The sequence below is a fragment of the Prionailurus bengalensis genome, chromosome A1 (genome assembly GCF_016509475.1).
Source record: "Prionailurus bengalensis isolate Pbe53 chromosome A1, Fcat_Pben_1.1_paternal_pri, whole genome shotgun sequence".
In the NCBI taxonomy this organism is placed as follows: domain Eukaryota; kingdom Metazoa; phylum Chordata; class Mammalia; order Carnivora; family Felidae; genus Prionailurus; species Prionailurus bengalensis.
The window spans coordinates 188,532,753-188,546,144 of record NC_057343.1 but is presented as its reverse complement, the minus strand read 5'-3'; the positions used below and the strand labels follow the sequence as shown (position 1 = coordinate 188,546,144).

The 13,392-nt window shown below is 39.1% G+C and overlaps 1 protein-coding gene across 1 annotated transcript in view; it reads right to left on the bottom strand.

Annotated features, from left to right (window-relative positions):
- The window catches only part of ATP10B (ATPase phospholipid transporting 10B (putative)), a 256,201-nt gene that overhangs the window by 127,833 nt on the left and 114,976 nt on the right, over positions 1 to 13,392 (bottom strand). The window lies entirely within an intron of this gene.

Here is a 13,392-nt window from a genome sequence, read left to right as displayed (position 1 = left end):
AAGTTATCTCTGGTAATAGCTCTCTTCCTAGTACAGACCCCTGTTTAAATTCTTTTGGGCAGTTGAGGGGGGAGGTTAAAAGCTATTTCTGAGTCTGCTAGGCCCTGACTATACTCAGCTTTAAATAATCCACATGCCAAAGTGGCACATTCTGGGGTGGGACATTCTTCTCCCTCTCAAATATTAACACTTCCTGAGCAATGCACATTCATAGGTAATTATGGTGATGTTGACCTGATTTATAATATTGATTTTATCAAAGGGGAAAATAAGGTTTCAAGGTATAAAGTGGGTTCTGCAAGATCTTCAGTGCTATCATCCCTGGGTTCAAGCCCACACTTTTGCCTTTTCCAAGGCCAAGGTTCATTACCATGAATACCATGGCATGAAGGAAGGAACATGGAACACACAGTTCTGAACAGGCTGCTGCAGTGCAATTCAAAATATCCAATGAATCTTCTAGAAATTAAACTTTTAAATTCTATCCATTTAGGCTAATCATTATTTATCTCTAGAACCACAGATGAAGGGTAAATGTGAGAGACAGATAGCAAAGGCTAAGAAGCTGTGATTGTGTGTTGGTTAGCTATGAAGGGTCACATTTAAGCTGATGGGAAGGTTCATAGGCTGCTCTTGCTGAGAAAACACAAAGAAAAGCTAAGAGACCAGATAGATGGTTGCAAAGGCTCCTGATGACTTGATAGCCTCTGGTTCTAATGCATTGTGAGGCTAGTTGCTCTCTTTGCCTTTGGATTCTATGAGATGCTCTGATTCTTTGCACTATACCCTCTTTTATAAGGCAAAACCAAAAACAACTCTATAACCATGTCCTCTCCTTGATCTATCAAAACATGTACATACAATTAGATCCAAACTACCTAAGTTAAAATCCTACCTCTGCCATTTACTAGTTATTAAGTACTACTTACCTTAGTATCTCAATGACACTATTTGTATGGGGTTAGTAATAATATTTATCTAAGGTGGGTATTACATGAGATAATATATCTAAAACATTACAACAATGACTGTCCCATACTAAGTTTTTCCTTATAAGTGGTTGTTGACTAAATATATTTTTAAAAGCACATTTCAAGCAATTCATGGATACTTGAGTCCATTGACCTGGATTAAAAATTCCTTTATTTGGATAAAAAGTTTTATTTGTACTCAGAATGCATTTTTATTTACTTGAAGATTATAGTCCATGGAAAACCATCTATATAAAGGCTAAATTTACTTAGACCAACAAAATAAGGACTAAATAATAAAATTTAGCATATATCCTCTCCTCTCAGCTAAAAAAGAGGGAATGATTTTTAAGTCTTCACTAATATATTCATCCATCCATCCATCCATCCATCCATCCATCCATCCATCTATCCATCACACCAGTTGTTCTACCTCCTCTCTTTCCACTGGATTGTTTTTAGCATTATGTGAACTGATCACATAGGTTCCTCAGTGAGCCTATCTAACTTTTGGTTGCTACTTCAGCTGCTCCCAAGGATTTGAAATATTCATTCCAGACCAAATGGCCTTTATACTGGCAGTGAGCATGTCAAACACAGAGAAAAAGGCTCAGGGACTGAAAAAAGTAAGGCATAGAAAAAAGGACTTGCCATACCAAATGGAGCAAATCTTATTTACAAATGACCTCTAACCCCTGAGATCAACCCAAATAAAGAAGCATCTGTCATCTTTGGGAACATCCAATACTCTTCACCCTGACAAGGGGCCTCAAAAGACCAGATTCCATTTCAATCTAATTGGCTCCCTGCCCTTTCCCTGCCTTCCTTCAGCCATGCACAGCAAGCTAAACCATCTTGGGATGGAAAGCCAGCTCAGAGATGTGCGACATCTTGACAGCGGAACCAGGGGGCGGAGGCAGGGCAACAGCTCTGCTAATTAAAGAACAACCAGGTGCATTGATTTCAGTTTCAGAAGGAGCAGGCATGGACTGTGGTGCCCAGAATCTCAGAGCTCCTGCTGATTTCTGTATTTAGATAGAACTTTTCCTTTCATCAAGGCGTAGCACAGGGAGATTTTTCAGAATGAACTGTATAACTTATGTGTGGTCTACCTTTTAAGTCTCTTCTTAATGCCAGTGACTAAATGTTCTAAACAGTAAATGTTTATGAGTGTACGAAACATATAGTACATATGTCAAACAAAGACATCATGGGAAATCCAGGCGGGCTGAGTGTTCCATCTTTTCACACTTATAAATATTTATCAAACATATGTTAAGGTGTTGAAACACTATTGTAGAAGCTGATGACGTACTATGAACTTGACACATGAGATCTTTGTCCTCATGAGGCTTACATTTTGGTGAAGGAAGTAGATGACAAAAAAATTAAGTAAGATTTTGTGGCAGACTATGCTTAGTTTCCTGAAAGAAGTAAGCAGGAAAAAGAGGAGAATCATGAGAATAGCAGCTAACACTTGTTTGTTGTGAACCAGGAATAATTCTAAGCATTTTGCTTGTAACAACTCATTTAATTTTCATTTATTTTTAAATGTTTTTTTTTTTTGAGAGAGAGAGAGAGAGGGAACAAGCAGGGGATGGGCAGAGAGAGAGGGGGGGACAGCAGATCCCAAGCAGGCTCTATGCTGACAGCAGAAAGACCTATGTGGGTCTTGAACTCATCAACCGTGAGATCATGACTTGAGACAAAGTTGGATGCTTCACCGACTAAGCCAGCCTGGTGTCCCTCACTTAATTTTTATAAACCTATAATTTTAATTAATTTGCCCATTTGGTAGATGAGAAAACTGATGCAGAAACAGATTAAACATAATTTGTTTCCAAAGTGCAACTCCCATCTTTGTTGGCCAAATACTTTTGTGTCATTCTCATTTCCCTTTGACTTTGTCTGTCTCTATGTTATAAGCTGTATCCAATCATATACAAGAAATCAGGAAATACTACCTTCTTTTCTGCCTCATAATGTGTCCAGAGTCTAACCATTTCTCACCACTGATATACCCTTGTCTAAACCACCATCATCTCTGAACTGGCTTGTTGCAATAAACACCAAGCTGATTGCATTTCTACTATGCATTTCTACTATTTCTTCCTTAAAGTCTGTTCTTAAAAGAATAGCCATACTTGTTCTTAAAAATATAAATCAAGTGATTTCATGACTCTAACTCAAAAGTTTCCAATGGCTTCCTATATGCTCAGGGCAAAAGTCAAAGTAACTGAAGTTCCTTTCTGGTTGTATTCCTTACTCTGCAGTTGCAACAGAAGATCCTATACATTCTGGCTGCTCCTCTCTTCTCTGACTCTCTAAGACCCCTCCCCTCACACTCACTCTGCTCCAGCCACTGTTGCCTCTTAGTTGTTGTTAGGGCACTCCTGGCATGTGCCCCCTCAGAGCCCAAGAGACTGCTGTTACCTCTGTACTGGTACCTGCTGGGCTCCCTTGATCACCTGATTCTTGCTCAAGTTTTATCTTTTCACAGGGGACTTAGCTGGCCACCATAAACTGCAAGCCCCCTATGCCTCAAAACTCTATTATTCTTCCTTAGATTTTTTTTTCCTCCAAAACATTTATCACTATTTTATAGATGTTTTTACTATTTTTTGTTTTCTTATTACTTGCTTCCCACTATTAAAATACAAACTGCATGAGGGTAGCGATTTTTGTGTATTTTGTCCTTTCCAGTTTTTAAGATTGCCTAGAATAGTTTGTGTGTAGAAGGCACTTAATAAATATTTGCTGTATTAATGAATTAAAGAAGAGGCCCTATTCCTCTGACCTGATAATTTAAAAAATATCAAGATTGAAAAACATAATGATACCTGATTTAGAGAAGGAAGAGGAGGGAGAATGACTACAAATAAGGTAAAGGAAGGAAGGAATGTTCATAGGGGAAATATAATTTCAAGCGAAATGAGAGAGGCCAGGTATAAAAATAGCCAGAGACATTGAAAGCAAAATCTTTGCTTAGTTCACTTCAGTTCAGTCTTTACTCATTACCCAAGATTAGTTAGTCACCCACTCAGCTCACTAAGAATGTCTGTGACCTTGGAGAAATGACTTTCTCTCTCTAGACCTTGTAGGTAAAATAAGGGCAGTGCACTGATGTTTAACTATCTTACCCAGTTTTTATGGCCTGGGACTATTTCACAGGCTTATCATGAGATTCTCAAGCAGAAAATGTAAAGTCTCCTTATCATTGACCATTCCAAGTGCCACGTTTGTGGGAAGAGGTGCAGAGAAGGAAATAGCAAAACCTGTGACTCAGATCTTTAACAGTCTGAAAACAGAGGCCCTGAACCAGGACATTTTTTGGATTTTCTTCTTTATGATTGTAGCACTGCAGGAGAAGGTATTTTGAAGGAAAGTGTACACAGAAGGCTGATCTCAACCACAGAATAGGAATCTGGAGAAGAATTCCCTTTCCTAAACCCTAGAATAATTCCAGGCAGCATCAGGGAGCCTCAGAAAGATGTACAAATGTGGCTCAGGATGGTGTGAGTTCTGTGGTCTCGCTAAGACCTGACTTCATAACATGGTCAACGTTACTCTTGGGTGCTTTAGACTCTTGCTCTGTGCAGTGGGCGTACTGGGTGCTAATGCTACTGAGAAGTGCAGAGCTTTTCTTAGGAAAATTCCCTGGCATGTGAGCCCAGCCATCCCTGTGAACCCAGAAGAGAAGCCCAAGCAAGACTATTGTATAACCAAAGGTGAAACAGGCCCAGACATCTGTAGCAGCTCGATTATTTTTGGAAAACACATTTTCATCTTCAATTTACACCAGATCTGGAGTGAAGCTAAGTTATTACAATGTGTTAGCTCTTATTCATCCCAGCCTGGGACAGCTGGCTTTGTCCCACAGATACCATCACCAGCTGTCTCTAGGGGGCAGCATATCCCAAGGCTGCTGCTTGCAGGATTTGGTTCCTCTGAGTTTGGCATTTCCTTATTCATAGCACACTGAAGTGGCATCCTCCTATCTTGAGAGAAGATGAAAGGTTGGAAAAGGAAACAGGATAAGGAGAATGAAAGAGATCATATGGGAGGGAGAGAGAGAGGGAAAGAGAGATCATGAGAGAGAAAAGGATGAAGAAAGGACTGAAGAAAAGAAGGCTATTAATTTATTTGGTACCCACTACACATGAGCATTACATGAAGTATGTTAAAAGCATTAATTCTGATCCTTACAAACGCTGCCAGTGATAGGTATTTAATCTTCATTTTCCAAAGGGAAAAACTCAGGCTTAGAGATGTATCTGGCTGAAATTATGTGGGTAAAGTGACAGCGCACACAGGACTGACTCCAAAGCTCATGCATTTCCCACTATGCTTTGCTGAAGTGAGGGTCGGGGCTTCAGAAAGAGTATGTGCTCCAAAGATTTTAACCTTGCCTGAAAAAGGTCTGCCCTTCTCCTTCCACTTCTGGGAAGTAGTGTCTAAGGCCCCAGAAAGTCATGTGTGAGGGTGTTTTGTTTGCCTATGGATGTTAGGTTATGCTAGATAGTGTAACCATGTGATTTAGGGTGGGAACATTGGGTCACATAGTATCAGCCCAGCATGCAGAGGGCCTGGAGACTGAAATTAGCCATGTGGGCAGCCAACTGTGTCTATATGATGAATCTCCAATGAAAACCCTGAACACCAAGGGCAGGGGGATTATCCCTGGTTGGCAAATACTCTGTGCATATTGTCACACATTGAAGTTGGGGAAGTAACACTATCCCTAGTTCTGTGGGAATAAGACAATGGAAACTCTGCATTTGGAACTTTCTTGGAAGCTGCCTCCTGAATCTTCCTCTGACTGATTTTAATCTGTATCCTTTCCCCGTCATAAACCATAACTATGAGTCTAACAGTTTACAGTGAGTTCTGGGTCCTGCTAGTGAATTAACAACCATAAGGGTAGTCTTGGGAACCTCCAAACTTTAAGTTGGTGTCAAAGGTGAGGGTGGGCTTAGGGACTGTGCTCCTCTCTAACTTTGTGGGCTCACTCAGTCCTTTTGCTGGCTACTTCATGCTTTTGGGCTGTGTACCTCTCCTTGTATAAATAACAAGCCCCTAGAATGAACCATTGTCATATTGGGTTGGGCCAGCAAGGGACTGGGAGCATTAAGTCAGGGGTCAAACCCAGGAAAATGAAAATCATGTACAACCTGAAAACAGTAGGTGGGAGCTAGGGAAGGATGGTCTGCACATGGCAGGCACAGAGGGTCCATGATCCTAGCTTCAGCTCTGCTGCTCACTTGCTTAATGCCTTTGGGGGTTGGAGGTTAAAGCTCTCTGGGCTTGTTTCTTTACATGTAATATACAGATACTGAATTAAATTATCACTAGGTCCCTTAAGGCTTTAGATTTTAGGGAAATTCTGTGATTGCCAGCATGGAAAGAGTGAAAACCCTCTAGAAGCTTATACTCAGAAGAAGCTTATTTTTCCAATTCTGGGTATTCGTGCTGGGCTGAGTAGCTTGATTGATTAGAACACAGTGCAAATGCTTGTTGTGATCATGGATCTGAGCTCCCCAGAGGGCAGTTTACAGCACTCTGTATTTCTGTCTTTTTTCTTTTCCTTTTCTTTCCTTGCAACAATTCTGTATTCTACCATATGTCAGCCACTGTGCTAGCTAGCAGTGATTACAAAATGGTTATGTACATTCCTGCCCCCTGCCCCTGATGGGGCTTTTAACAGGGTGGGAGATTGGGTTATGTAAACAACTAAATAGAGTATCTAAATAAAACAGGGCTAATTATAAAGGAAGGTACAAGCAAAGTTTTAAGAAGTAAATGAATAACTCAGAAGGTGGCAATGGTAGTCCTTGAAATAAGGGCCTAGGAGGGTATATGGGATTTAAAATAAGAATTTCAGGGGCACTTGGGCGGTGCAGTCAGTTAAGCATCTGACTCTTGATCTTGACTTAGGTTTCCGTCTCATGGTTCATGAGTTCAAGCTCAGCTGATGTATCTGATGTATCTGTGCTGATGGCGTGGAACCTGCTTGGGATTATCTCTTTCCTTCTCTTTGCCCCTCCCTGACTTGTGGGCACACATTTTTTTTCTCTCTCTCTCTCAAATAAACTTAAAGAAAATAAAATAAGAATTTCAACAGGTAGAGATTAATGAAAGTGTTTTTCCAAGAAAAGAAAATGGCAAGAATAAAGCCCCAGAGATTTTTAAGTATAAAGTGTATTTGGGGACTGACCCATAACCAGTGAGCCTGGGTTATGAAATGCAGCAGGAGAAGCGGTAGGAACAGGAAGGAGAGAATGCAAAAAATGAGGCTGGAGATGGCTTTATCCAGCAAGTCAAAGTATTTTTATTTTACTTGGCAGCAAGGAAGAGTCTTTTGAAGAAAGATAAGAACATACTTTGAAGTTGTACTTTCTTCATTCTTGCTCCTACTGTGCTTTCTTGAATCAGTGGTGATGCTGCTGATAATAGTAATGGTGACAATGATAATATCAAAAACTAAGTGTGCCCCCACAGGTATTTTACATTTTTCAAAGTACCATGACTTACCTAAAAAAGTCTTTTAACCAAGGTTTTAAGTCCTTGAAATATAAGGCTCTATGCACAGTGCTTTGTATAAATTTTTTAATGCTGACAAAGCCCACACTGGGTACACCTGTCCTTGTTTTAGAGATGCAGAGTGTACAGCTCTGAGAAGGTAAGGCTTGAGCAGTTGCTTAGACTTAAGGCTTCTTTTATTAACTTCTGCACTGAACCACCAGCTATCTCACTTCATTCTTACCTGTCTGGGAAAATATTACTCTTCCCATTTTATAGATGAGGAACCTGAGGCAAATAAAGGTTAAATCATAAGCCCAAGACCACATGATGAAGATGGAAATTAATTCTTTGGCTTCCCAAAGCACTTTCCCCCTGCTTGATGGGAGTTGTAATGATGCATGTAAGATACAGCATGCACAGGTGTTGCATATGCTCAAGGTTGAATGAGCTGCTGGGAAAAATCAATACTTTTTTGTTGTTAGTTCAGATGACTGAGTTGGCAAAGCATTTTTCTTTTGCATGTGTATGCTGCCCACAAAGCAGCTCCTCTAAATTGTCCTCTACTCTCCCTTATGCGTTTGAGGCATTTTCGAGGATATTTGTCCACTTATTCTTTCTTTTCTGAAAACTACAATGTTCCTACCTCCAGTATCATGTTTGATTCTTATATGATCCTCCCCACTCTGGTCAAATGGTTGGAACAATTGGTTAGGCCTGAGAGCTTCTCAAAATCAGCTGGCCCAGTCAAACTATTTCTAGGCTTGGAGTTGACATGTGGTAATTCTAATGGCAGAACGCTGGTGAAAGCATCCTGGACTTCTGTCCCCAGGGCTGCCTTGACCCCAGCCCTCCCAGAGGCCTAGGTACAGCCTTTCCTTGGATACTGTGTGAGACCCTATTAACCTTCCCATAAATGCCTTCTTAACATTTCCTCTAGTTGGAAGTAAGCAAAGCAAAGAAATTTAACCAATAGTCAATTCTGACTATAGAAACTATAGCAAAGCTGTACAAGCTTCCATTAAAAAAAAACTCAACAATAGTCTCTGTTATTATTTTCAGTTACTTTTAAATATTAAAAGTCATAAACCCAGGATACCTACTGAGATGAGCCCACCTTGTTTGCAGTGTATGGGTCTCAGGAAAACATGCGGAATAAAAATGCTTCTAATGTTTAAGTTCAGAACAGCTGTGTGGTTCTGACCCAGCCTTCTGTCATAATGACCAGCCAGGCCATATCTGGGCTGAACCTCTGTGGGTGAGTTTGGCTTTGCACAGGGGATCTCTCTGGCAAGTGAGCAGATAGCTTCTCCTGACGCCTTTGTAAGTGTTCGAGGGTAAGTTTACATTAAGGGGATCTTTCACAAGAATGATGCAATGGTTTTCTGGACCCTGGGCACTAGCTTCTGGATGGAGAATCTGGTGAAGACATCAGGAGGTGAGATACAAGACAAGAGGCAGATGATGGTTCTGTCTGAATATAGTTAACATTCTTTTAGCTACTTTTGAACAAATTTATCTATTTATTCAACACATATTTATCAAGTGCCTGATAATAAAACTGAGGACTTATTAAGTGCTAACTATACTCCAGGTATTGAGATAAGACCTCAATTTGTATTACTCATCCATCCATTTAATCACAAATAATTACTGAGTACTTATTATATGTCGGGCATTGTTGTAGGCCCTGAGGATATGGCAACAAAATCAACCCTCTGTCACCAAGTGTGTGTGTGTGCATGTGCGTGTGCAAGAGAGGGAGAGAGAGAAAGAGAGAACTATATGATAGTTCAGAGAGTGATAAGTACAATGGAGCAAAATAAAGCAAGGTAAGGGGACTAGTTAATGAAGATATGGTTACTATTTTATGCGGTGAGTTCAGGGAAAATTTCTAGGGGAAGGCGACATTTGAACAGAAAGTGGAAGTAAGGGAGTAAAGCCATGAGAATATCTTAGGGAGGAGAACTGCTGGAAGAGAAAAAGAGCCAGTGTATAGCCCTGAAGCAGAAGCATGCTTATCATTTTTGAGAAGAACAAGGAGGCCAGTGTAGCTGGAGAAAAGAATGGAAGAAAGCAGTTTGGAGGTTACTAAAATAATGTTGCTACTTAAAGGATTATGGTAGTTTAGACCAGTAAGCTAGGGTTAGAGATGATAAGCAGTCAGACTGTGGATATATTTAGAAGAGCCTAAAAAAAAATTCCTGATGTACTGCATGCAGGATAAAAGAGAAAAAGTGGTCAAGAACCAGAGTGCAATATTTGATACAAGCAACTGGAAAGATGGAGTTATTATGTACTGAGATGGGAAGACTATGAAAGGAGGTGGCTTGAGAGATAAGGCAAGGAGTTCAGTTTTGCATAAGTAGGTTTGAGATAACTATTAATTATCCAAGTGAAAATAACCAGTATGCAACTAGTTATTTAAATCTGGAATCTGGAGAAGAGATCTAGGTTGGAGATATTTATTTTCAAGTCATCAATGTATAGATAGTATTTAAAGCAATGGGACAATATGAGATCAGTTAGACAGTGAATGAAGTATCCTAAGAACTGAAGCTGAAAGATTAAAAGAGAATGGCTGGTGAAGTAAAAGGAGAACTAAGAAAGAATAGAATACTGGAAGGCAGTGAAGAAAGTGAAGAATGAGGAGTGATAACTGATTATTGGATTTGCCAATATGAAACTCTTAATGAGAAGTGTTCTCATGAGTTGATAGCTAGAAAAGCCTAATTACATTGATCTAGCAGACAATGGGGTGGGGGGCAAGGAAAGGATCTCTTAAGGACTGTTAATAGGGGATAGGCCAATGGAGAGGATGTGAGGTCAAAAGAAGTTCATTTTGTTTTAAGGAGAGAAGTCATCACAGCATGTTTGCACGTTCGTAGGGGCAACTGAGTAGAGGTGGAAAACTGATGACCTAGGATAGAAAGGGAACAATCACAGGAACAATGTCCTTGAGTAAAAAAAAAATTACACCAAGTCCACAAGTGAAGGAATCGCTTTATATAGCAGTGTTGACATTTCACAAGAGGAAAGAGGGAAAATGGACATAGATGTAAGTACAAAGGTAGATCAGTTGGTGGGAATGTGTGAAAGTTTCTTTTTCATTGCTACTTATTTCACACTTTTCTCAGTGAAATCAGAAGCAAAAATTCATTCAGTGAAAATGAAGAAGGGGCAGAGGCATTGGAAATTTGAGGAAAAAGAAGGTATAAAACACTGAAAGAATAAAAGAGTATTTGTTCTAGGGAAATAATTTTATTTATCCTAAAATAGCCCCATAAATTAGGTATTGTTAAGTCTATTTTACAGTTTAGGACACTGAAGTTACAGAGGTAAGTAACTTGTTAGAAATATACAGTAAATAAGAAGCACAATTTGGATTTAATCTTTATCTGTATGACTTTAATTATGAGGAGGATAAAAAATAATTGCCTAAGACATATTTCTTGTGACCATGGAGTTTAGGCCAATTATGAGGGGGAAAAATCCCACCTTTACCTCAAAAAGACATTATATGTAAAAAATGTTACTCAAAGGAGATGGTGTTAACTGGGAATAGAATGATGGAAGGTTTCAAAGTGGAATCTGAGTTAGGATTTAGATGGTAGGAAATGAATAACCATGAATAACCAAAGAAGCACTACAGAAGGAACTCAAAATGAGAGGAAGATCAAACGTAAATAGAGATTGGTAGAAATGATAAAGAAGTATTTAAGAAATGGAATGTTGGCAAACCTAACCTGAGTAGAACTCAATACAAATAAAGCTTTATGTGTTAATAAGTTTCCCAATCAATAGAAGTAATTTTAACACCAAAAAGATGCAGAAGTGGAGGAGGAGGTGTGGGGAGGGGGCAATACATTTGGTGAAGAGCAGTTGGTAAGAGTGCTTGTGGAAAAATCTCAGTCTTTGTGACATGGGTAGCCAGAGGACTGGGTCTAGGGAAACCATATTCACTGTAGAAAGAAAGAGGAATGATTTCAAACAGGAATAAGCCAGAGAGGGGACCCCCAAGTTCTGTTTGCTCGCATCTCTGGCTGATTCCTGAACTATGCATGATGGAATAGGCTCCAAGAATATCCATTAAAAACAAACAGATTTGACCTGAGATGGGAGTTGCTGTTCAAGAAAAAGAGTTCACAGTTAAATTCCAACAAAGTATGTGCCTGTTAAAAGACAAAAAACTATATCTTGTGGAAAAATAACAGGATCCAGAATCTTCATGCTTAACATTCATAGTGTCCAGGATGCTCAACATATAAAACCAGGGAAAACGTGACTAATTCTAAAAGGAAAAACCCATCAGCTAAGACTAATCCCAAGGTGACTCAGACTTTGGAATTAGCACACAGAAAATTTAAAGAAGCTATAACCATGAACATGAGGGAAGGGAAGGAAAATAAGATAAAAACAGGGACGAGGCAAACCATAAGAGGCTTTTACATACAGAGAACAAATTGAGGGTTGCTGGAGGGGTGTTGGCTTGGTGTATAAGCTAAATGGGTGATGGGCATTAAGGAGGGCACTTCTTGGGATGAGCACTGGGTGTTCTATGTAAGTGATGAATCACTAAATTCTACTCCTGAAACCATTAATTGGATTTAAATAAAATTTTAAAAGAAGCTATGACCACCTTCAATGATATAAAAGAAAACATGCTTACAATAAATAATTTAAAATCTCAGCAGGGTGGGGCACCTGGGTGGCTCAGTCGGTTAAGTGTCTGACTTTGGCTCAGGTCATGATCTCACGGTTTGTGAGTTTGAGCCCCGCATCGGGCTCTGTGCTAACAACTCGGAGCCTGGAGCCTGCTTCAGATTCTGTGTCTCCCTCTCTCTCTGGCCCTTCCCCTCTTGAGCTCTGTCTCTGTCTCTCATAAATAAATAAAAACATTAAAAAAAAGTTTTAAAATCTCAGCAGGTATATGAAAACAATAAAAATGCAAAAAATTAGCATTCTATAACCAGAAATAAAATATCTGAAATAAAAAATTCATGGGACAGACAACGGAGAATAGACAAGACAGAAAAAAAGTTTGTGAATCTGCAGATAAATCAGTAAGAATTATCCAGTGTGAGGAACAGAGAGAAAATGAGGAGAGCCTCAGGGCCTTGTTACAAAATATAAAGTAGTCTGACATCAATGTTATTGAAGTCCCAGAAGGACAAGAATCAGAGAATGGGGAATAAAACATATGAAAGAAATAATGGCCAAAAATTTCCCAAATTTGATAAATGATAAATTTACAAAGATACTCAATAAACCCAAGAAGAATAAACATGAAAAAGGCCATAGGCACATACATGTGTCAATGACTATGAAAAGCCAAAGAAGAGAGCAAATCTGGAGAGGAATCAAAGAAAAATGACACATTACATATAAGGGAACAATGGCTTGATTAAAGGCTAAAGAAGATTGGAACATCCTTAAAGAGTTGAAGGGGGAAAACTGAATTATGAAAGCAGCAAAAATAATTCTTCAAGAGTAAAGCAAAACAGACATTTTCATCTAAAAGAAAACTATGAGAATTTGTTGCCACCAGATCTGCACTATAAGAAATACTAAAAGAACTTCAGGCTAAAGCAAAGTGACACCAGATGGAAACTCAAATCCCCAGAAAGGAAAAGAAGGCATCACAAATGGTAAATATCTGCGTAAATGTAAAAAAGTGTATTTTTTTTTTTTTGCTTTTTCCTTCTTAATTTGTTTATAATACATGTGCCTGCATAAGGAAAAAAATAACATTGCCTTCTGGGATTTTTATGTAAGTAGATGTAATACATATAACAATAGCATAAAGATAGAATTAGAGAATAAATGGACTTTCTTGATTGCAAAGCTTTTACATTTCATGTGAAATGTTACACATTAACTCTAAGTAGACCATTAAAATTTA